Genomic DNA, 26,484 nt, shown 5'->3' on the forward strand with positions numbered 1-26,484 from the left:
AATGCATTCTCAAAAAAAAAAAAAAAAAAGGAAATGATCTTGTACTCAAGGGAATATAAATTGGGTCTAAGTCTGGGAGAAATGATGAGAAAATTCTATTCTTACTTTCTGTAAATCATAGATTTTCATATAATCCGTGCATTACCCATTATATAAGTATGTGTATGGATGGGACTTTACAAAATTCATGGTAAACTGAAATAAAAAGATAAAAGGCATTTTCCATGAACTTTTTGAAACTTCCTTATATATGAAAATAAGCTTAATTAACATAAAGAATAAAATCTAAACCAAAAATATATTGCTGTTGATTTTTGTTGTTCAATGAGTTTTTAAAAATCTTTCCTATTTTATAATTTTTAATTCAGTTGTTTAAATTGTCAATAGAAAAAAGAAGGGGGTCATGCAGGCAAGGTTTTGAATGCTACTTCCCTCACAACGTTTCTCCATCTCAGTGTCTTCTTTTATCCTCCTCCTCTTTATTTTTTTTTAAATTATTTATTTATATGAAAGGCAGAGTTACAGAGAGAGAGGAAGACACACACACGTACACTCTCATATAAAGAGATGTAGATAGGGGCTGCTGCTATGGCACAGCAAGTTAAAGCCCTGGCCTGAAGCGCCGTAATTTCATATGAGCGCCGGTTCTAGTCCTGGCTGCTCCACTTCCAATCCAAATCTCTGACACGGCCTGGGAAAGCAGTAGGAAATGGCCCAAGTCCTTAGGCCCCTGTCTGCATAGCTCCAGCCTTTGTAGCCATCTGGGGAGTGAACCCGCCGATGGAAGACCTCTCTCTCTGTCTCTACCTCTCTGTGTAACTTTGTCTTTCAAATAAATAAAATAAATCTTTTTTTTTTAAAAAAGAGATATAGATAGAGAAAGATAGAGAGACAGAGAGATAGATAGAAAGAGAGAGAGAGAGAGAGAGAGAGAGAGATAAAGATAGACAGAGATATAGATAGAGATATTTTCCATCCGCTGGTTCACTCCCCAAATACCTGTAATTGCCAAGACTGAGTTAGGCCAAAGCTAGGAGCCAGGGACTTGGTCCATCTTCGGCTGCTTCCCCAGGTGCATTAGCAGGGATCTGGGTCTGAAAAGAAACAGCTGGGTCTCAAACGGGCACCTATATGGAATGCTGGTATCACAGACAGCAGCTTTACCTGCTACTCCACAATGCCGGGCCCCTCTCCTGCTGGGGTATAGTAAACAAAAGGAGAGACAGGACATGGGAGCTCTTCTAAAAAGCACCGCCTGCATGAATCAGCGCCATCCTAGTGTGATTTTTTATTGACAAGGATTACATCAGACATTTGTACAGTGCATATGCATGCTTTTATAACCCTAAGATTACTTGTAATGTTACTTGATAATCTTCAGAACATGAATGTCAAGACATTGGTGGGGCACTGTGTGACTTGGTTTACTAGATAAGCAAGTCTGGGAAAGCAGCTGCATGTCCTCATGGGAGACCATGTTCCCAGGATAACTCAATGCTCTTCTTGATAATAGATTGTTTTCTTGTTTGATAAATGACTGTTAGAAATATGTTGATTTTTGGAAGCAGAAATTACAAACTTTACAAGTGTTAATCAATGATGGAATGTACTGAAAGAAGCAGCAAATGAGGATTAATGAGGCCAGGCCAAGGCAACCATAGAAGAACAATTGTTTTAACCAAATGAAATTTGGCAGCCATCCTACAGGATCTGGTCTTGAGGGTCTTGAACTCATTATGTTCATGATCAACTCATGATACCATGCAGGGCAGACAGAGTGCACAGGAATCCCAACAGCTCTGTGGGAGAGAGAACAGAGGCGTATCCTCTCCCCCGTGTTAGTAGTGGTTTTGGTCCTTTCCAAGTTGGATCAGGGTTTTTTTTATAATACACACACAGACACAGTGCGCCCTGTGGGTGACGGAAATGTTTTCTCCCTGGGGCTTCAGCTGCCTCAAAATTGCTCAAAGTGTAAAATAAGTGGTTAAGTGTAAATAAAAGAATAGACATTGTTTGATTCACTTGTCCCAGGGTTATGTGAGAGTGCTTTGGCAAAAGCTATGTTCCCTACACTCTCCACTTTATTTTTAATTCTTTTTAGAATTACTGTTTTACTTCTTTTAAATATCTAAATATATTTTTGTTTATCTATATACCCTATGAAAAACTGTATGTATGAGTTTGTGCCTGTGTATAGCCTTATGTTTTCTAGTTTATCATCAGGTCTTCTGATTTATGTTTATTCTGAGGGAATTTTTCTTTTTGTAATTACCTTTTAGGAATATTACAATATTTGCTAGGGATACAATAGGGTTAACTTCAATTTGATGGCACTGTGCTGTTGTAAATGCTTTCACTGTTATTCTCTGTTGGTAATTTGCATTAAGTGACATTTTGAATACAATATACAAATGCTTATGCCCTTAGCATTTAACCATGCATTTGGCATGTTCAAGTTTGGTTAAATGTCTTTCTATTCATTTAGTGTTGAAGTTCCCTGAGACAATACAAAGAAAATTTTCTGTTATTAACAGAGTTCTATATTTTTTATGTTTATATTTACACTTTATCTTGTTGAAATTTATTGAGTATACATCTATTTAAGAAATTATGGTTGATTGATACATTTCTGGGCTAAGTTTAAAATAAAATTTTATGTTACTAAGAATATGAATGTAATGATCAGTTATGCATAATTAAAATAATAGTTGTATGAAATAACAATGTTCATGCATTTTACTTCATATCCCTTAAAACACCTTTTATATCTAATTGTTTTGGTTAATATTATATTTCCCTCAGCTTTTACAAACCCATCCCTTTGATCTGGGATCAGGGATATCACACATTCTTTCCCTATACATTTTGTCATCATATTTAAATAAAATAAACTTAATGAAATAGTTTAAACACTAACAGTCTTCAGTTACTAGTCTGATATAACGCCCCACCTCAAACACTAAAGAGGACATTTTAACTATTCTGCATGCAAAGCCCAGGCTGAAGTGAAAAATGAAGTGGATCAGTCTGCAGAAAGCAGCAAAGTGGCTCTGTCAAAGTATTGCTTAGAGTTGAGTTTCTTGAATTTCTTTGATCTGTTATTTAACATTCTCTTCTTAATTTCCTGAGTTAGTTTGTATTTTGCCAATAGCTTGTTACATACCACCCCCTCCCCCGCAAACTCATGCAGGGGTTTATTCCCCAAAATCGTGTTAAGAGTTGCAAGGTAGAAACTGAATCCAACTATGTTCAGGTGGGGCTTTTGAAAGTTAATTATGCTTAGGCCATTACAATGGAGCTCCCATGATTGAATCTTTAAGGTTTTTTGTTGCTGGGTTTTTTTTTTTTTTTTTTTTTTTTTTTTTTTTTTTTTTTTAAGAACTTGCTCTTTTTAAAAAGATTAATTAAAGGACTCTGGTGCTGTGGCATAGTGGGTAGAGCTGTTGCCTGAGGTGCCGGCATCACATATGGGCTTTGGTTCCAGTTCTGGCTGCTCCACTTTCAATCTAGCTCTCCACTATGGCCTGGGAAAGCAGTGGAAGATGGCTCACGTGCTTGGGCCCCTGCACCGGCGTGGGAGACCCGGAAGAAGCTCCTGGCTCCTGGTTTTGGATCGGCACAGCTCTGGTCATTGTGGAAATCTGAGGAGTGAACAATCTGATGAACACTTCTCTCCCTCTGCCTCTGCCTCTCGGTAATTCTGCCTTTAAAACAAATAAATAAATAAGATTAATTAAACTATCTAATTAGTTAGAAAGATAGAATGGCAGGGAGACAGAGACACAGAGAGAATAGGATCTTCCATTTGGGCTCACTGTCCCAAAAAAGCCAGATCTGGGCCAGGTGAAGCCAGGAGCTGGGAATTCTAACCTGGTCTTCTCTGAAGGTGGCAGAGATAGGAATAGTCGGATCATGTTCTCTGCTTTCCCAGGCTCACTAGCAAGGAACTTGTTCAGAAGCAGAGAAGCCAGGACTCAAAACAGCAGTCTGAGATAGGATGCTGGTGTCAGCTTAACCTGCTCACCCACAACGCAGGCCATCCAGCTGGCTATGTAGTAAGAAGGGCAGAGAACAGATAGAGGTGTCATTTATTTTTCTTCAATTTTGTTTATCTTCATATAGAAGATAGGAGTCACCATTTAGAAGATGGGATTCACCTCACCAAAAGAGAAGTCAAAAACAGTCCCGTGAAAAACCAATTTATGTTTATATTTATTGGGAAACAATAAACAGTCATTACTCCCTGTTTTAAATTATGGATGTCTTCCTATCACTGAGGGAGACAGACACAAGGGAATACTATTTTATGTTTTCAACTAAATGATCTACATTTGTTAATTTCAAATTTACTTAATGCAGGAAAAATCTATTAGTTGAAGAAACAGACTAAAATTTGAACAAACATGTAGAGGATCTTGATTTAAATCCATGTTTCATATTAACTACTCTTCTATAATGACTTCAGGAATCAATGTAGCAAGATGAAAATTGGTGATGTTTATTAAAATATCTGAAAGATTTTGAAAAAATATTTATGGATTATTAATAATAATAATTAGAAAAATACATTAAGACACGAATGTCCAGAATGTAATCTTGTGCCGTTTTTGTGGAAGAATAAAATATGAAACAAAGATGAAAACTAGTTTGTACACAAGTAACTGATAAATGGCAATGGCAAATTTGCATATTTCTTACTCCAAATTATATTGTTTTTCCTCTGTATCTAACACAAGTACAAAAATACTTAAAAAACATTGAATTGTATTTTCAAAATTAAGGGTAGATACTTTTTGAAAATTAAACAAATAGTATAGTCTATGATTTTTATATAAAATTAACATTAGAAAAGATTTAATAAAAATGCATAATTCTACATTAGAAGCTGAAAATATGTTCCAGTACTTGGCCCTGCTGTTTAGTGAAAAGCAATTTAATGATTATTTATAGCAAACATTTACATTTTTTCCTTGAAAAATGCATACTTTATTCTCACCAAGGCAGGAGTTTTTGAGTTATTGTCTAGATTTTTGTGTCATTTACTCTGTAAGAATGCAGGTAGGCTTATGGTTAAATCATTGTTTGGCAAATCTGTATGTTTTGATATTATAAATAGTAGAGAAGCTTGAAAAACCAATAAATCTACATCAAGTCAAAGATTCTGAACACCTGGTGCTTAGTGCTATCTGCTTTAAAAGTCTAAACCTATTTCTTTACCATTTAATAGCTTCCCCTGAGCAGACATGAGAAACAGAGTCTATTGGATGCTTGCATGCATTTAATAAATGTTTTATTCATTACATTCTCAGGTAATTTCTCTTAACATACTTGTTCACAAAGACGAGTTTTGCAAGGTGTTTTAAATACAAGGGTGATGGGAAAAGAATCTGAGGAGTAGAGTAAATTTAGTATGCTACGCTCACTTTTATAATTAACCTAATTTTAAAAATGCCACTTTCAGTGACATATGACACTGTCTCACAAAATATCTTGGAGATATCGTGGATAATTTTACAGTTGCAAAATGCAGTGAAACTATTTAGATGCATAGGTGGTAACTGTAAAGTTTAGCCTGCCATGTGAAATTTTGTGTATGGTCCAATTTTCTGCACTTCAACTCATTTCACTTAGCGAACCCCCTCCATTTTTCCAAAGGATTTCTTCTCACCTCTGAAAGCAGGAAAAATGTTGAAATTGTGGAAGATGAGTGGCCACCATTAGATGATTGGCTGCCTCCATGAACTTACAGGGTACTTTTTGTTTCTGCATAAGCCTATTACTATTCTTGTACACGCTTGGGTATTCTTGATTGCAAGAATCCTGGAGTCATTTTATTCAATAATCACTATTTCATAAGATAGCCTCAAAAATTCCTGTTGTACTAAAAGAAGCTAAAATATTGGAGGCAGAGAAAAACCTAACTAAGCAAAATCATATTTTACAGACATAACTCAGGGCAAAAATAACTTTAGATATTTTAGCTAGCTATAATTGAAAATGATAGTTTAGAATAGACTTTTTAATGAACAAATGCCCTTTTTTATCTCTGTAGTCGTGCTTCATTTTTTGCTCTCCTTTTTCTTTTGTTTAATAAATGTTTATGTATATGTGGTTCATATTGGGTGCTTTGATAAATTTAGGGAACACAATAACTTAGTTTAAACATGCCTGGTCAAGCAACTGATTATTACAATGCACAGTGACAAAAATGAGGTACAGCATTCAATGCAGAAACAGCTGAGAGTCAAAGTAGCCGCCTAAGTGGGAAAATCATTAAGATATCCCCAGTTTCTTAAGGGGGGAGACCCAAACTGTTGGTGTCAAACAAAAAAGAAATTAAAGTCCATCTAAAGAGGAGAAATCTGAAGAAAGTGGTTGATGTTGGGTACAGGAGAATGTAGTGAGGAAACAGGTTATGAGGTATCTACTGGAATTCCAGAATACTGATATTGGGAATATATGTGTGGATTTGAACTGAATAAATCCAATGGTGTCAATCTTTACTGCTCAAAATATTACCTCTGATCAAGAAGTTCTTTGGCATCACTTGGAAGTTTTTTAGAAGTGCAAATTTGGCACATGTGCAGACTTGTAATAAGAAGCCCATATAGTATGAATGACATGCACACTAAATTTTGAAGCAAGTTACAAATGACATATTTGATAGTGTTTACCTGAAAAGCTTGAAAATAGGCATCTGATACAAGAGATAATCACCACGGACTTCTAATGGTAGAGAGAACTCAATGAGAATTATTCTTAGAAACTTAAAATGAAGGCTTTAACGACAACTGAAGATATTTCTGAATTGTGATCCTGTGGGTAAGGAGATCACGTGGTAGAAATGTGCTTGTTTTCCTTTTCCTTTTTAACTTTTATTTAATCAATATAAATTTCCAAAGCACAGCTTTTGGATTAAAGTGGCTCCCCGCCCCCATAAACTCCCTCACACCCGCAACCATCCCATCTCCTGCTCACTCTCCCATCCCATTCACATCAAGGTTTATTTTGAATTATCTTTATGTACAGAAGATCAATTTAGTATATACTAAGTAAAGATTTCAACAGTTTGCACCCACACAGAAACATAAAGTGTAAAGTACTGTCTGAGTACTAGTTAAACTGTTAATTCACATAGTACAACACATTAAGGACAGAGATCCTACATGGGGACTAAGTGCACAGTGGCTCCTATTGGTGATTTAACAATTGACACTCTTATTTATGGAGTCAGTAATCTCCCAGGGCTCTTGTTATGAGTTGCCAAGGCTATGGAAGCCTCTTGAGTTCGCGAACTCCGATCTTATTTAGACAGGGTCATAGTCAAAGTGGATGTTCTCTCATCCCTTCAGAGAATGGTACCTCCTTCTTTGATAGCCCGTTCTTTCTACTGGGACCTCACTCACAGAGATCTTATTTAGTTGTTGTTTTGTTTTGTTTTGTTTTTGTTTTTGTTTGTTTGTTTGTTTTTGCCACAGAATCTTGGCTTTCCATGCCTGAAATACTTTCATGGGCTTTTTTGGCTGGATCTGAAGGCCTTAAAGGCTGATTCTGAGGCCAGAGATCTGTTTAGGACATCTGCCATTCTTTGAGTCTGCTGTGTATCCCGCTTCCCATGTTGGGTTGTTCTCTCCCTTTTTTATTCTATCAGTTAGTACTTGCAGACACTAGTCTTGTTTATGTGATCCCTTTGACTCTTAATCCTATCATTATGATCAATTATGAACTGAAACTGATCACTTTGACTAGTGAGATGGCATTGCTACATGGCACCTTGATGGGATTGAATTGGAATCCCCTGGAACGTTTCTAACTCTACCGTTTTGGGCAAGTCCAATTGAGCATGTGCGGAACTATACATCTCCTTCCTCTGTTATTCCCACTCTTATATTTAACAGGGATCACTTTTCAGTTAAATTTAAACACCTAAGAATAACTGTGTGTTAATTAAAGAGTTCAACCAATAGGATTAAGTAGAAAAAGAAAATACAAAGAGAGATAGTATTGGTGCTTGGTTAGTTGTCAGCTATCAGGGAGAAAATATGATAATATACAATACCATTTCATGATGAAAACTTTAAGCAAATTGGGCATAGAAGGAACATTCCTCAATACAATCAAAGCAATTTATGAAAAACCCACGGGCAGCATCCTATTGAATGGGGAAAAGTTGGAAGCATTTCCACTGAGATCTGGTACCAGAAAGCGATGTCCACTCTCACCACTGCTATTCAAAATAGTTCTGGAAGGTTTAGCCAAAGCCATTAGGCAAGAAAAAGAAATTAAAGGGATACAAATTGGGAAGAAGAAGTCAAACTATCCCTCTTTGCAGATGATATGATTCTTTATTTAGGGGATCCAAAGAACTCTACTAAGAGACTATTGGAACTCATAGAAGAGTTTGGCAAAGTAGCAAGATATAGAATCAATGTACAAAAATCAACAGCCTTTGCATACATAGGCAATGCCATGGCTGAGAAAGATCTGCTAAGATCAATCCCATTCATAATAGCTACAAAAACCATCAAATACCTTGGAATAAACCTAACCAAGGATGTTAATCTCTACGATGAGAAGTAAAAATCTTAAAGAAAGAAATAGAAGAGGATACCAAAAAATGGAAAAATCTTAATTCATTTATTGAATACTTGAGAGCATCACTTGCTATTGGGTATTAATAGAATTTTCTGAATATTTAAAATGTATCTGAACTCTTCTATTTACAACACAAATACTTTGTATTTATAATTGTAATGTTTATTAAGGAAAACAATCAAGCTCCACACAATTATTGTGCTTTTTTGTTATGACATATGCCTTACTGAAGCTCTACATCTTGTTCATATACTTTATTTTCTGCAGTCCTCTTGCTCAAAGGCATCTACTGGTCATCCAGCAGAATAAGACAGTCAGTCATATTCTCTAGGAATTAATTATGGCTCTTAAGCCAATTCAACTCAGTTCAGGTAAACATCATTTAAGTGCTCCTTCATTGTCCTTGATGATGCTGCTATTAGACAGGTAAGCATCACCTTAAAGTGATGCTTCATGTCAGTTTTTTTTTTTTTTTACAGGAAGAGTGGACAGTGAGAGAGAGAGAGAGACAGGAAGAAAGGTCTTCCTTTACTGTTGGTTCACCCTCCAATGGCCTCTGCTGCCTGCGCACCCCGCTGAACCAAAGCCAGGAGCAAGGTGTTTCCCTCAGTCTCCCATGTGGGTGCAGGGCCCAAGCACCTGGGCCATCCTCCACTGCCTTCCCAGGCCACAGCAGAGAGCTGGACTGGAAGAGGGGCAACCAGGACAGAATCTGGTGCCCCAACCGGGACTAGAACCCCTGGGTGCCAGCGCCGCAAGTGGAGGACCAGCCTAGTGATCCATGGCACCGGCCCACGTCAGAGTTTATTTCAGTGCCCAAGCAACCTCTGAGTAGGAATGTAGTCTGAAATTGTGAACATTAAGACAGGAAAGTCTGTAAAACAAGAATCCTGTTGAACCGTCTCCTGAGCATCAGTTAAATCTCACATATTATTATAAAACTGGTAAATAAAATAAGCAAATTGAATATATATTTTTCTACATTTACAAGTGCATGTATAATATAAAATTATTTTGTTATATTAATAGCATGATAATCTTCATCATCATTAGACTGAGCTATTAGTAAATAATAAAAATCATGATTTTTCTTTTCATAACATTATATATCCTTAAAAGAAATCACACAATTGAATACTTTTCTTAGTCTTACATTAAGCACAGATGATATTTTGAACTTAAAATATTTTGAACTTAAAAAATTAAGGCCAGCGCCGCGGCTCAATAGGCTAATCGTCCACCTGTGGCGCTGGCACCCAAGGGTTCTAGTCCCGATCAGGGTGCCAGATTCTGTCCCGGTTGCTCTTCCAGTCCAGCTCTCTGCTGTGGCCCGGGAGTGCAGTGGAGGATGGCCCAGGTCCTTGGGCCCTGCACCTGCATGGGAGACCAGGAGAAGCACCTGGCTCCTGGCTTCAGATCAGCGCGGTGCGCCAGGCACAGCACGCCGGCTGCAGCAGCCATTGGAGGGTGAACCAATGGTAAAGGAACACCTTTCTCTCTGTCTCTCTCTCTCACTGTCCACTCTGCCTATAAAAAATAAATAAATAAAAGTGATTTTTGAGTTTAAAAATTTAAGTAAAGAAATTTTGAAAAGGAACGTTATAAGCATTCAATTAGAACAGATAATTCTAAATCATAGAATTTGTTTTCCAAGAAAGCCATCAATTATTCAATATCTTGTTTTAAGTCAGAAATAATAAAAATACTCATCACAGAGTTTAGAAAATCAGGAAATATATTCATTTAAAGTTTTTTTACTTTGAGCAACAGTAAAACGTGTCATTTTGCCTTTATTATTTGAATTCTGAAGCAAAACATACCCATACAGATGGAGATCAGAGTGAATACAGACAGGCATTTAATAGGATCATGTAGAAGGGTGGGCATTGTGTGCAGCAGGTTATGCCCTGGTATTGAGTCCCAACTCCACTTCCTCTCCAGCTTTCTGTTAATGTACCTGGGAGGCAGCAGATAGTGGGTCAAATACATGGGTTCCTGCCACACAAGGAAGACTTAGATGGAGTTCCTGGCTCCAGGCTTTGTTATGGCCTAATCCTGATAGTTCTGGATATGGAAAATAAACCAGTGGAGGGTAGCTCTCGCTGTCTCTCACTTTCATTCAACCTTTCAAATAAATATAAACAAATAATTATATTTTTAAATTATCACATGGCAGAAAAATAGTTTAGTGAAAAGAGGGAGGAGATATAAATTGAGTCAGAATCTTTTTCTTTTCATAAGTTTGCCCTCAGAATTCTAGCAAGAATAGAATGGAGGGGTAGTTAAAGGGAAGTAATATCAGCATTTTATAGATAGTGTTTTAGAAACACTATACAGAAAGACAATGCTCGAGAAATCAAGATGGCAGAATAGGAAGGGAGCACACTGATAGTCCGGGAAGAGACAGTGTAATAAAAGTGGAGATACTGCAGGTTCAAGGAAGAGTAGGGGAAGAAACAGCAGTGGAAACTCTTCCGGAACTAGTGATTCACAGTGGACCTGCTGGAGAGTGTGGGAGCCCAAGTTCGGGACACCAGCGGCAGACTCAACACACCAGTGCTGGAACGCGAGGTGAGCTGAACCTCAATAGCCTGAGACACTGGCGGGCAAGCAGAAAGAGGAGGCTAGAGGGAACGATGCTTGAAACTCCGTGGGGAAAAGTTCACCAGGCTAACTAGAAGAGAGAGAGAGAAAAAAAAAAGTGACCAATACAGACACGAGTTTCTCTCTCTCCGCTCACCTCTCAAAGGCGAGCAAGACAAAGAGCTGGCGCCATTTTGGACATATATCATAAGCAGGGCACCCTCAGGTCTGCACTGGCCCTGAGCCTAGAAGGAAAACCAGACTCTGGGTGTGTGAGTGTGAAATAACAGGAGATTAGGATCTAACTTGGCAATCCAGTGGCAGACTGCAGGAGAATTGGAGCCCACACCGAGGGCAGCACAGATTCTCTGTGTGGTCCTTGGGAAAGAACTTCCAAACTCTGGCTCCTGTGGGTATATCATTCGCCTGCTTACTACCTCTAATTCTGTTCAGCTGTGTGGAATTACTTCCCTTTTGAATAAAAAAAAAAAAAAAAAAGGATGAAAGAAAGAGAGATTTACCACGCCTAACCTGGGAGTGTCACCTTTGGCACACCCTCAACTCTGAGGAACCAAACAGAGCTTTCAGGCCACACTCATCTCAAGCCTCTAAGGCTCCATCGAAAGAAGACAGTCCACTTAATATAGAGCCATAGTGTAACAAGAAAAACACCACAGTGAAGAAACCAAATATCTCCAACATGCCAAACAACAAACGCAAAAACCAAGCTAACAAGAACAAGGAAGACACTATGACGCCCCCAAATGAAAAAGACACCCCAATTCAAGAATATGAAGATAATGGGATAGAAGAAATACAAGAAGCAGATCTCAAAAAATTGATAAGAACAATAAGAAGTTCTCAAAAACAAATTCTTGAACTACAGAAATCCTTAATGGACAAGATAGAAAATCTCTCTTGTGAAAATGAAATATTAAGGAGGAATCAAAATGAAATGAAACAACTAGTAGAACATGAAACTGTGATAGTGACGAGAAATCATAATGAAATGAAGAATTCAATAGATCAAATGACAAACACATTAGAGAGCCTTAAAAACAGAATGAGTGAAGCAAAATGGAGAATATTGGACTTAGAAGACAGAGAACAGGAAAGGAAACAGGCAAACCAAAGAAAAGAAGAGGAAATTAGAAATCTAAAACATACTGTCGGGAATCTACAGGATACTATTAAAATCCTAACATTTGGGTTCTAGGAGTTCCTGAAGGCATGGAGAGGGAGAAAGGATTAGAAGGCCTTTTTAGTGAGATACTAGCAGAAAATTTCCCAGGTTTGGAGAAGGACAGAGACATCTTAGTACAGGAAGCTTATAGAACCCCTAGTGAACATGACCAAAAGAGATCCTCACCAGGACATGTTGTAATCAAACTCACTTCAGTGAAACATAAAGAAAAGATTCTAAAAGGTGCAAGAGAGAAACGTCAGATTACTCTCAGAGGATCTCCAATTAGACTCACAGCAGACTTCTCATCAGAAACCCTACAAGCTAGAAGGGAATGGCGAGACGTAGCCCAGGTACTAAGAGAGAAAAACTGCCAGCCCAGGATATTATATCCTGCAAAGCTCTCATTTGTGAATGAAGGTGAAATTAAGACTTTCCATAGCAAACAGAAATTGAAAGAATTTGTTGCCACTCATCCTGCCCTGCAATAGATGCTTAAAGATGTGTTACACACAGAAACACAGAAACATGGTCATTAATATGAAAGAAGGTAAAGGAAGGAAACCTCACAGCAAAAGATCACAGGAAGCTCAATTTCTCTTTGACATAGAATTAAAATCTGATTCTCTGTTAAAGCAATGTGTTAAAGTAAACTATTATGTTCTCTTGATGTCTGTTAAATTCTAATTGTTCAAAAACAGTTGAATTTTTATTAAGAGCTATGGGTTATTTAAATACGTGCTTCTTTTCAAAGATTTGAATAATCATCTGGAAACAATGATCAAATTTGGACTATGTTATGTCATGATTTTAAGGAATCTTATTTCATCCAGATATTTTGGATTTTGAGCCTTCTTGGCATTCTTGACAGGCATTCAAAAAATCAAAGTGTCTGTTTGGATTATATTAGAAGTACTGTCAAGATGTGATGTGGTTCTAAATTTTAATTTTCTATAATGGAAAATGCTATTAATACAAATGTTTGAGAATTAAAAAGTCTAATGATCTTGTGTTACTAGACATGATAGTTATCTTAATGAGAAAGCCCCAGAGGCCTAAAGCGTTAAATACTTGTAAAATCCTACAGGTGCTTTCAAAAATACTGTGAAGTAAGCAAGTGCCTCTTGTTGGCTGATGAGTTTATAATTTTAAACATGGCGACTTAAAGTCTTTTGTCATCCACAGTTATATATGATTTGCTGCTCATAAAACTAAAGCGTTTTTGGTTCTGGGTTTAGCTGTCCTCCTGTAGGTTCCTATGGACTTTTTCCAGCCACCTCTATTGTATTCAGTACTTTGGGATGGCTCTGTAAACAGATGAAGCCAATACTGTATTAACAGTACCAACTGAGAGAAAGTATGGTTAACTGAGATTACTAAAAACAAAATGCAATTCAAATCAATTGGCAATCTAAAAAAAGAGTTAAAGATTTTAAAATCTATTATTAAAATTGCTATATTGGTCTATCATGTTATGTTATATATGTGTACATATTGTATGTCCACATGGGAATATTTTATTAAGAATTTTATTTTAATTGGCTTATAGATAAGATTGTCCATAAATTTAAGCTGCTAAAATCAATCAAAGATACATTTTAATTCGTGTGACCTGAATCTCTGCATCATGTTTTAAACTTGTTGGTAGAAAGAAACTAAAAACATTTTATATGGTTGTGCTTAAGTTTACTGGTTAAACAAACTACACCATGTTAGATATTTAAGAGGTCTTTTCAAGTACATGATTCTTAAAATTTATAGAAGGCATTGGACCTTCTGGTAAATGTTTTCTTAAGTTGTTATCTAATGGTCGAAACTGTTTGCTAAGTATTCATGTAATATTGCTATTGTCAGCAAACGATCTAGGACTTGCTCCCTCATTTCTCTATTCTAAGCCGAACTTCTTCTTTCATTTCTCTATTCTCTTCAAGGTAGGAAACTAAATCTATTATGAAGGAATCTGTAGGACGCACAATTTAATCTTTAGACCTTATAAAAGAGATGGCTAACATTTTTCTGTAATAGCATAGCCAAAATAAGAGCTTAAATAATAATTTCATAGCTAGATTTACTTCGCCATCAGTGAAGTAAACAGTAAGTAGAAAAAACCTCCCTTTCAGACCAAAGGGAAAGAAAGTTTTAAGTGAGAATATAATATTCCTCATGGGCATTGTCTACCTTACAAAAACTACTACAGAACATGCCTGTGACTATAGACTTGTAGTTCAGGCCACCAAAGATTAGAGATGGGACTTGGGCACTCCCTTGACTTGCATCCTCTGGTCTGCTTTAACACAAACCAGGAGGAAAAGAAAGCTAGGCATCAGAAGCAATGGGTGGCAGGCCTATTAATGGCAGTTCTGTACAGTGATCTGCCCTCAAGGAGACCCAACAGGCCAGTCCACTGCAGTGGCTTTCAATGCGGTAAGCCCGAGCTTGAGCAGAAGTCAGCTTGTGAAGAGCCCTGGCAGCTCTGTCAAGAGTTGGATCACTGGAAATGGACCTGCCCAGGAGTCGAAGGATGCCCAGGTCAGAGCCACAGAGCTTATTGGCTCTAAGCTGAAAAGCTCTTCACTCAACCCAACTTCCAAAGTGACCACTGCAGCTGAGGGGACGGCCAAGTAGGGTCAGCAATATTGCAGGCAGAACTGTAAATTTCTTGTTAGAGATGCCCCCTGCCTTTACCTGGCCAGCTCTCCTCCCAGGCCAGCCAAGTAATGAAAGTCAACAGAGTGCCTTCCCCTAGGAGGTTCACACCTCCCTTTGGATGTACCCCATGTGAAGAGATAGATAGGTATGGGCCTCTTAACTTACAAGTCCTGAAGCCCAACAGATTATTATCAAGCCCCTTCTACCAGGTTCGATTTGCCTCTCAATCAGAAAACTTAATTGTAGCTTAGACAGCACCTTTCTTAGCTCCTCTAATAATGACTCAGTCCTTTGTTCTAGACCCTGTCTAGCACACTTGGGCCTCATTCCTTCGTAATCATAACCTCTACTCTGCCTCCAATGGCTCTACTCCCAACCTGTGTGTACTGATGGTCCTCTTCCCCACTTAATGATGTATAATTTTCCGACCTGGTTAATGCCACTCTTAGGATCATTGGTTACTATCCTCACTCTGTCTTTTATGACCTTGTCTAAATATGATCAGAGTCGGTGAACTTGGAAGGCTTCCATAGCCTTGGCAACTCATGACGACAGCCTAGGATGGTTACTGGCGCCATAAACTAGAGTGTCAATTTGTTGGGTCAACAACAGGAGTCACTGTGCACTTGCTCCTCATATAGGATCTCTGTCCTTAATGTGCTGTACATTGTGATTTAATGCTATAACTAGTACTCCAACAGTATGTTTAACTTTGTGTTTGTATGTGGGTTCAAACTGTTGAAATCTTTACTTAATATATACTAAATTGATCTTCTGTATATAAAGAGAATTGAAAATGAATCTTGGTGTGAATATAAGGGGGGAGGGAGCGGGAGAGGGGAGGGTTGGGGGTGGGAGGGAAGTTATGGAAGGGTAAAGCCATTGTAATCCATAAGCTGTACATTGGAAATTTATATCCATTAAATAAAAGTTAAAAAAAAAGAAACACTATACAGAGGAGAGAAAATATTTTGACTATTCTCTGTTGTCTGAACTATTTTCAAACAGTACTTTTTGCAACCCTCTATGCTGAAGACTATATTTTGATTAAAAATTCTTTATATTTATTAACAAATCAAAGAAGCTGTGAAAATTCCATATTATTAATTTTTGATTGAAAAATTGTTTTAAACTAAATCTTCACTACCAAATTGGCCAAATTGACTATAGTTTTCTGTATGATACAATAAACCTGTTTCTCATATGCTACCATCTTATTTAACTTTAGAATATTTATTTGTTTGCCACATATACTTAAATTTTTTTTTCTAAAATATGTCCATAAATACTATCATACCATTTTTCTGGATTGTATCCCAGATTCAATTTTCCTGGAACAATTTAATCTGATTTTATTTCTTAAAATTTTATTCATTAAGCAGAGACAGACAGAAAGAGCTCTTCTGTAGTAATTTAGTCCCCAAGTGGCTGCAATGTCCAGGGCTGGCAAGGGCCACAATCTTAGGAGCCAGGAACACAATCCAAGTCTCCCATTTGGTTTTCCGAAACCCAGTTACTTGAGCCATCACTCTTGCCTTCAAAGGTCTACAATGGCAGGAAGATCCAGTCAAGACCCTTTAGCCCTGATTTTCATTTTAAAATGAAGATTTAATCCTTTCATCATTTTTTTATTTTAAAGATTTTTTTAATTCATTTTTTATTTAGTAAATATAAATTTCCAAAGTACAGTTTATGGATTACAATGGCTTCCACCCACATAACTTCCCACCCACTCACACCCCTCCCATCTCCCGCTCCCTCTCCCATTCCATTCACATCAAGATTCATTTTCAATTATCTTTATATACAGAAGATCGATTTACTATATACTAAGTAAAAATTTCATCAGTTTGCACCCACAGAGAAACACAAAATGTAAAATACTGTTTCAGGACTAGTTATAGCATCACTTCACATTGGACAACATATTAAGGACAGATCCCACATGAGAAGTAAGTGCACAGTGACTCCTGTTGTTGACTTAACAATTTGACACTCTAGTTTATGGCGTCAGTAATCACCCTAGGCTCTAGTCATGAGTTGCCAAGGCTATGGAAGCCTTTTGAGTTCGCCGTCTTTGATCTCATTCTGACAGGGTCATAGTCAAAGTGGAAGTTCTCTCCTCCCTTCCTCCCTTCAGAGAAAGGTACCTCCTTCTTTGATGGCCCCATTCTTTCCACTAGGATCTCACTCACAGAGATCTTTCATTTAGGTTTTGTGGTGTATTTTTTTTTTTTTTTTTGCCAGAGTGCCTTGGTGTCTTGGCTTTCAATGCCTACAATACTCTCGTGGGCTCTTGAGCCAGATCCGAATGCCTTAAGGGCTGATTCTGAGGCCAGAGTGCTATTTAGGACATCTGCCATTCTATGAGTCTGCTGTGTCTCCCACTTCCCATGATGGATCATTCTCTCCCTTTTTGATTCTATCAGTTAGTATTAGCAAACACTAGTTTTGTTTGTGTGACCCCTTTGACTCTCAGACCTATCAGTGTGATCAATTGTGAACTGAAATTGATCACTTGGACTAGTGAGATGGCATTGGTACATGCCACCCTGATGGGATTGTATTGGAATGTTTATTGCAGCTCAGTTCACAATAGCTAAGACCTGGAATCAACCCAAATGCCCATCGACAGTAGACTGAATAAAGAAATTATGGGACTTGTAGTCTATAGAATACAATACAGCAGTCAAAAACAATGAAATCTGGTCATTTGCAACAAATGGAGGAATCTGGAATACATCATGCAGAGTGAATTATGTCAGTCCCACAGTGACAAATATCATATATTCTCCCTGATTGGCGACAACTAACTGAGCACCAATGGGGAAATCTGTTGAAGTGAAATGGACACTATGAGAAACAGTGACTTGATCAGCTCTTGTGCTGACTGCTGATGTACAATGCAATACTTTATCCATTTTAGTATTTTTTTTGTTCTACTTAATCTATTGGTTGAACTCTGTAATTAACACACAATTATTCTTAGGTGTTTAAATTTTAATTGAAAAGTGATCCCTGTTAAATATAAGAGTGGGAATAAGAGAAGGAGGAGAAGAGCAATTTGGGACATGCTCAATCGGACTTGCCCCAAATGGTGGAGTTATTTTGAAGATTTTTTATTTGAAAGTCAGAGTTACAGAGAAGGAGATTCAGAGGCAGAGAGACAGAGAGAAGGAAAGATCTTCCATTCACTGATTCACTCCCCAAATGACCACAATGGTTGGAGCTAGGCCAGGTCAAAGTCAGGAACCAGGAGTTTTACCTGGTTCCCTACATGGATGCAGCACTCCAAGGACTTGAGCAATCTTCCATTGTTGCCCCAGGCACATTAACAAGAAGCTGTATCAGAACTGGAGCAGCCGGGATTCGAACAAGCAACCATATGGGGTGCCGGCACTGCAGGCAGTGGCTTTGCCTGCTCTGTCACATTGCCAGCCTTCAAAATTTAGGGACAAAAATACTGTTTTAAAAACATAATCCCATTGAATTGAAGTGAACATTTTATAGAAATGTAGTGATGCCATTAAATCATAGGGTAAACATACTCCTGCTCCTTCTAGTGCCGTTTCCTCTGGAATTCTCTTAAGAAGCTAAGTAGTCTCTTTCTCTTTAGAATCAAATGTCTGTTTTTAAACAGGTTCTCCTGGCCCTACTGTAATAGTTTCACATCCTGTTTCCTGAGTGGGAAATATCAGACTTCCCAATCTAGTCTTAAATCCATAGGAAAATTCTCCACCCTCCAAAATTATAGAGGAGGTGTTTGTAATAGCATAGCTCTCTGTGGATATGTTATCTTTCATGCCCTCTATTAATTTTACTTACATCTTTAATGTGTGTTATAGTTTTAATAGTGGTGTGACTGTTTTATAGTCTGCAGTATGAAATCTCACATTGAACTTTGGCAAGTGACTGTTTTATATTATGGCAGTATTACCTGTTGCCTCAGGTTGAACTTGCAATGAAACATCTGTCACCCATACTTCTATGTTTCTTTACCATTGGAAACATACATTGCTTTTTTTACATTTGTGAAACAGATACCTTACATTTATGATTTACATTTGTGATTCAGATAAATTAACCAGTTTTTCTAAATCCCATAATGAGCAGTAGTTACAACAGCTATTTGAACCGTATATTTTATATATAATATATATGTATATATATATGTTAATTTTCACTATGTTTATGTCATGGTGGTAGTAAAACAAGTGCTGACATGCAGTTAAGTTCATTTTATCTTAATATAATACATGCATCTATTATGTGTATGTGAACAAATTTCTGCTGCATAACACTTTTATTATTTCCAATAATAATCCAGTAATCCAGTAATAATCCAGTAATTCCTTTACCATTTTCATTCTGGCATGAGTTAATATATTGCCTTCAAGAGTTAAAGGCAGAATTAGCAAACTACTCTCATTTGCAGAGATCATCAACATGCTAAGAATTCTCTGACCAGATAAGCAATGTGTTTATATATTGCAGCCTTGGGGGTATGTCCCATTAATTACACAAGCCCAGCTGCTGACATGTGATTAATTAGAAGTGGAAAATCTATTCTTCAGGTAACCAGAAAACTCTTTCCACTTGTCAATGCTTATCTCCTTTTCAAAGCTGTATCAACTCAAAAGATACAGGAAATAATACTGAAGATGTATGGCTAAAGAGAAAACGGATTTGGAAATTTTGAGTTCTTAAATTTTAAGTTCTTAAATCTGTCAAAGGAATCAATGTCCAAGCTATTTGAGAAACAGCATCAAGAATGTACCAAAAGAAAGATATAGCCCAAATTTACACATAAATGTTAAAGGAGAATTTATAATAGGATAGGACATTTATGGTGTAGAGCTTAATTTGAAAACTCATGTTTTAGAAGGCTATGGAGTAAACATTAAAGTATCTTGTCATAATTATATCTATATTGTCAATTTATAAAATGCAATTTAAGCCATTATTAACCCTAATACTTTAAAGTTCTCCTATTTTCTTCTATTTTTAGTATCATGGTTATTACTCAATGAGATTCAGTCTATGCTTCAATAATACTCAACTGCATTTTTTATTTAAACTTTTAGTACTCACAGCCTTGGATTTGTTTATTCTGTAAAAGATTACTCAATCATTGTGTTTATGTTGACATTCCTCTATCATTTCATAATCATGACACCAAAATCTGTTTTTCAGAGAACCTAAAATTATCAAAGATTAGTCAGTTATAAATATCATCATTTGGAAAATTTTTAAAATGGTGAGATAAATCAGAATTATTAATAAAGTTTAACTATGTAGCAGCTGAAAGCTAAGTCTTGCATTTAACATATGGGATCTCAGAAAGAAACTGCATTGTTTTATAGTAATGTTTAATGCAATTAATACAAACACAAATACTTAAATATCCATAGGCATTCATACTCTAGACTGTTGTAACAATAGTTGAACTATTTTTTGAGGTTTTTACGTAGTTATTTTTAAGAAAATTTTAGGGGAGGGCAGCTCTGTAGCACAGTGGGTTAAAGCCCTGGCCTGAAATGCTGGCATCCTTTATAGGCGCCGGTTCTAATCCCGGGTGCTCCTCTTCTGATCCAGCTCTCTGCTATGACCTGGGATAGCAGTGGAAGGCGGCCCAAGTCCTTGGGCCCCTGCACACATGTGGGAGAACCGGAAGAAGCTCCTGGTTCTTGGCTTCGGATCAGCACAGCTCTGGCCATTGCGGCCATCTGGGGAGTGAACCATCGGATGGAAAACCTCTCTCTCTCTCTCTCTCTTTCTGCCTCTCCTCTCTCTGTGTAACTCTTTCAAATAAATAAAATAAATCTTAAAAAATAGTTTTAGGGAAGTCTTTAGTTTTTTTTTTTTTTTTTTTTTTTTTTTTTTTTTTTTTTAAGAGACAGTCAGAGAGATAGCCTATATCTGTTGATTCACTCCCCAGATGTATGAAATGACTGGGACTGGATCAAGTCAAACCATGCAAAACCAGGAGCCAGGAATGTAATACAGGACAGCAGGAAAAAAGGACAGCAGGGACCTATCTACATGGGCCTTCATCTACTGCTCCTCAGTGTGAGCATTAGCAGGAACTGGGAGTTGGAACAATGTGATAACTCAAACCCAAGTGCTGTGATGTAGGAAGGGGTGTCTTGGTGGCATCTAAACCACTAGGTAAAATGTAGCTTTTACATAGAGTACTCGTAACTGACTTTATTTGGAAGTATCCTTAAAAAATCATCTCTGAGATTTTCTATGGGTGGTCTGTAGACCACCTACATTAGGATCACCAAAAATGCTTGCTGAAAATGCAAATATAGGGAAGTATCTCTTATCAACGAAATTAAATCTTTGAAGATGGGTTTTTAGGGACTCATTTTAGCAAAATCTTCAGGATACTTCTTCAATATTTCAACTACTCATTGGTATATGTAGTATTATTTGATTATTACAGACAAATAAACTGAGCCTCTGAGATATGATGGTTTCCAATTCTACACAGATTTTTGTAACTCTAAGGCCCTGATCTTTATCATTAGACACATGACTGGAGATCAGAAAGTCCATGGATAGCACATATTGTGTAACAACTATGCATGGATTTCAAAATTGTTTGCCATTTATTTCACTTTTGTTTTCCACTACCTTTTTGAATTTCTTCTGCACTAACTTACATAGAAATAAAATTTTAGCTATTAATATACTCCAAAGAGAATACATTTACTTTGCTTATACATATAAAGTAATTATTTATATATTTACTTTCTTTTTTTAAAGATTTATTTATTTATTTATTTGAAAGTCAGAGTTACAAAGAGAGAGGAGAGGCAGAGAGAGAAAAAGAGAGAGAGAGGCCTTCCATCCAATGGTTCACTCCCCAGTTGGCCACAACAGCCAGAGCTGTGCCGACCTGAAGCCAGGAGCTTCTTCTGGGTCTCCCACATGTGTGCAGGGGCCCAAGGACTTGGGCCATCTTCTACTGCTTTATCAGGCTATATCAGATAGCTGGATAGGAAATGGAGCAACCGCAACTCAAACCGGTGCCCATATCGGGTGCGGGTGCTTCAGGCCAGGGTGTTAACCTGCTGTGCCATAGCACTAGCCCCTACACTTACCTTCTCTAATAAAAAGATGTCTAAAAAATCTTTGTAGTCATGACTATAACTAGTATTCACTGATGTAGTGGATTCACACATGTGAGTTAAAATCAAAGTAAAGTATTTACTTCCAAAATATTATAATGACATATATCATATATCTTTTCCAAAGATGTATTTCTTAACCACTATCCCCACCAGTATGTTATAAATAAATGTTTACCTTGTTTTGCTCATAGTTAGGCCATGTTATATAGTTTATTCATGTAAATGAAAAGACATAAACTAGAAAACTCTTGACCTAAAATTTTAAAAAGTTAACATTATGATTGCGTTCAAATTAGATAGTATAACACTAAAATAGAAAAATCTAGGAAGAAAGAATATCAAATATAGCTAGAAAGAATTTTAGCTGCTGAAACTTCACAAAAGAGTTCATTCTTATCACATTTCTAAATCACATAAATATACTTGCAGAGATAATAGGACATTGAGAGTAATATTATGATAAGTAATTAAGATAGATATAAACCTATTGGTATAGATAATTTAATAATGTAAAAATTGGTGAGATATTATTGCTTTTTTAAAATTGTATTTGTTATGCAGATTTCACATATTTCATATATACAATTTTAGAAACATAGTGACGCTTCCTACCATACTCTTCCCATCCAGGCTCCAACCCTTATTCTTCCTTCTCTTATTCCACTCTTAATTTTCACAGAGAAACATTTTCAGTTTACTTTATACTCCTAAGGTTAACCCTACAGTAAGTAAAGAGTTCAACAAACAGCATGAAGAAAAAAACACTGTTCCTCAACAGAAGAGCCAAGAGCTGTAAACAATCATCGAATCTCAAAACGTCTATTTTACTCCAATATATTGCATTTTAGGTACTCTGTTAGTAATCACAGATCACTGAAAACATGATATCTGTCTTTTTGGGATTGGCTTATTTTACTAAGTTTATTTTTCCTTGAGTTGTCATTGTTGTGAAGACTATTAAGTCTTATTTTTTAATAAAAGACTATGAGAAACATATGACTTTAGGAAGCAGTGGAAATACTGCCATGGACCAAGCACAGTTTATGTTTCAGCAATGTTAGTAACTGCTGCTCTGCAGCAAATGTCAAACTCCAATCAGACTTATTCTGTTAGGACCTTCAGAAGATACCCCATGCTCAGTAATGGTCAGCTCAAGCAGCGTGGGTTTACTGTTATAAATTATTTTTTTGCAGACATCTTCCAAACTTTATTGTTAGCATCTTTCAATTTTGACTCCACATTTAGGTATCATAATCCCATTCTCTGTATGAGAAATTTAAATTTAGTGAAGATAGCTCACTTCTCAGTCAAGTTCATGAAGCTAATGGGAGGCAGAATTTATGTGAAATCCTTGTCCATATCCTTTAAGATTTATTTAATATTTATGAAAAGGCAGAGTCACAGAGAAAGAAGCAAGGAGAGGGAGAGGAAGATGGGGAGAGGGAGAGAGGGAAGGAAAGAAGGAGAGGGAGAGAGAGAGAGAGATAGAGAGAGAGAGAATCTTCCATCTGCTGATTCACTCCCCAAATGGTCACAGCCCCGGGGTTGTACCAGCTTCAAGCCAGGAGTCCAGAGATGCTTCCAGGTCTCCCACATTGGTGCAGTGGCCCAAGAACCTGGGCCATCCTCCACTGAAAGCTGGATGAGAAATGGAACAGCTGAGATTTGAACCTGCACCCATACGTGATGCCAGCGTTGCAGATAGCGGCTTTACTCACTGCAACACAATGCCAGCCCCTCAAAATCCATTTTCATAACTGCTATTATAATTATCAAATAATTGTTACATGAATCTGGGCTATGTCTCTACATAAATATATTTAAACACATAATTATGACTCTCTTGATGCTAATTGACTTAAACTTACAGAGGGTACATGAGGATCATATCTGACCACATTCTCTTAGGTGATTGTTGTGGTTATGAATATTCTGGTGCTATTTTCTAGGTTTTAGCATGAATTTTACAATGTCCCAAACCAGTAAGTTCTCAGTGGTATAGCTGATATTGACCCTTTTCTTTACGGAGCTGCAGTTACTTGTAATCCACTCTTACTTAAAAGCCGTCTCTTCATGATAATGAATCAGTCAGTGTTTCAAAATAAATGTACTACCAAAAAAAAAAAAAAACAAAAATATGAACTACCAGGAAAACAAACAGTGCAGTAAAGATAAAACTCGGGCTTGAGACTGAACAAAGGCTAAAGATCATAGAGCAGGGGCATTTCGTTGAAGAAGCAGATCTTGACGCGGCATAAACAATCCAAACTGGAAGAACGGAAACCCGGCATGCAGTGATTCATGGGTTCATTAAGTGGAAAGAAAAAGCACACTCTAGTTGACTGATGATATCTCCAGGGCAATGTCTGTGAACCTAAGGCTATGAAACCTGGGAGAAGTGCACATCCAAGTAGAGAAGTGGTACTGCAGAATGGGAAGTCAAAAGAAAATTGGAAATAATTAGAATGAATGGGAACGATGGGCTGCAGCTCTTCTCTGGTAGGTGAATCAGAAAATACAAGATTGGTGAATGAAATAGTACCTGGAAGGCAAGACAAACTGACTTGGAAATAAATAACTGTCCCATTCAGACCTTATCAATCTGGCGGGATGGACATCATATGAAAATACAGAGATTTTCTCAGATTGGCCTCATCTTTTTCCTTTTGTTTATGCCTTATATTGTCAAATTTGCCTAACCTGTCTTTTCATTCAGATGTTGACATTGATTCGATCGTGTTCCAAATTTGACATCTCAGTCCATGAGCCCCCTTTATCCATTATTTTGTCCTAATTTCATTCTTCATCTTCTGCATTAGCTCATTTCTTTTATTTTTTTGAAAAAATTGTAGGCTCTTTTTTTAAAAACTTTTATTTAGTAAATATAAATTTCCAAAGTACAGTTTATGGATTACAATGGCTTCCACCACCCCAAAACTTCCCTCCCACCTGCAACCAACCCATCTCCCGCTCCCTCTCCCCTTCCATTCACATCATCAAGATTCATTTTTAATTATCTTTATATACAGAAGATCAATTTAGTATATACTAAGTAAAGATTTCATCAGTTTGCACCCACACAGAACATAAAGTGTAAAATACTGTTTCAGTACTAGTTATAGCATTAATTCACATTGGACAACACATTAAGGACAGAGATCCCACATAAGGAGTAAGTACACAATGACTCTTGTTGTTGAATTAACAATTTGACACTCTTGTTTATGGCGTCAGTAATCACCCTAGGCTCTAGTCATGAGTTGCCAAGGCTATGGAAGCCTCTTGAGTTCGCTGACTTCGATCTTATTTAGACAAGGTCATAGTCAAAGTGGAAGTTCTCTCCTCCCTTCAGAGAAAGGTAGCTCCTTCTTTGATGGCCCCGTTCTTTCTACTGGGATCTCACTGGCAGAAATCTTTCATTTAGGTTTTTTTGTGTTTTGGTTTGTTTTTTTGCCAGAGTGTCTTGGCTTTCTATGCCTACAATACTCTCATGGGCTCTTCAGCCAGATCCGAATGCCTTAAGTCTGATTCTGAGGCCAGAGTGCTGTTTAGGACATCCGCCATTCTATGAGTCTGCTGTGTATCCCGCTTCCCATGTTGGATTGTTCTCTCCCTTTTTTGTTCTATCGGTTAGTATTTTCAGACACTAGTCTTGTTCATGTGGTCCCTTTTACTCTTAGTCCTATCAGTATGATCAATTGTGAACAGAAATTGATCACTTGGACTAGTGAGATGGCATTGGTACATGCCACCTTGATGGGATTGTATTGGTATCCTCTGGCATATGTCTAACTCCACCATTTGGGGCAAGTCAGCTTGAGCATGTCCCAAATTGTACATCTCCTCCCTCTCTTATTCCCACTCTTATATTTAACAAGGATCACTTTTCAGTTAAATTTAAACACCTAAGAATAATTGTGTGCTAATTACAGAGTTCAACCAATAGATTAAGTAGAACAAAAAAAAAATACTAAAAGGGATAAAGTATTAAATTGTTCATCGACAGTAAGGACAAGGGCTGATCAAGTCACTGTTTCTCATAGTGTCCATTTCACTTCAACAGGTTTCCTTTTTGGTGCTCAGTTAGTTGTCACCGATCAGAGCGAACACATGATATTTGTCCCTTTGGGACTGGCTTAATTCACTCAGCATGATGTTTTCCAGATTCCTCCATTTTGTTGCAAATGACCAGATTTCATTGTTTTTTTTACTGCTGTATAGTATTATTTATTTGACAGGTAGAGAGAGAGAGACAAAGAGAAAGGAAAGGTCTTCCTTCCCTTGGTTCATTCCCCAAATGGCCACAAAGGCCAGAACTATGCTGATCTGAAGCCA

This window comes from Lepus europaeus, chromosome 15, assembly GCF_033115175.1.
Source record: "Lepus europaeus isolate LE1 chromosome 15, mLepTim1.pri, whole genome shotgun sequence".
NCBI classification, from domain to species: Eukaryota; Metazoa; Chordata; class Mammalia; order Lagomorpha; family Leporidae; genus Lepus; species Lepus europaeus.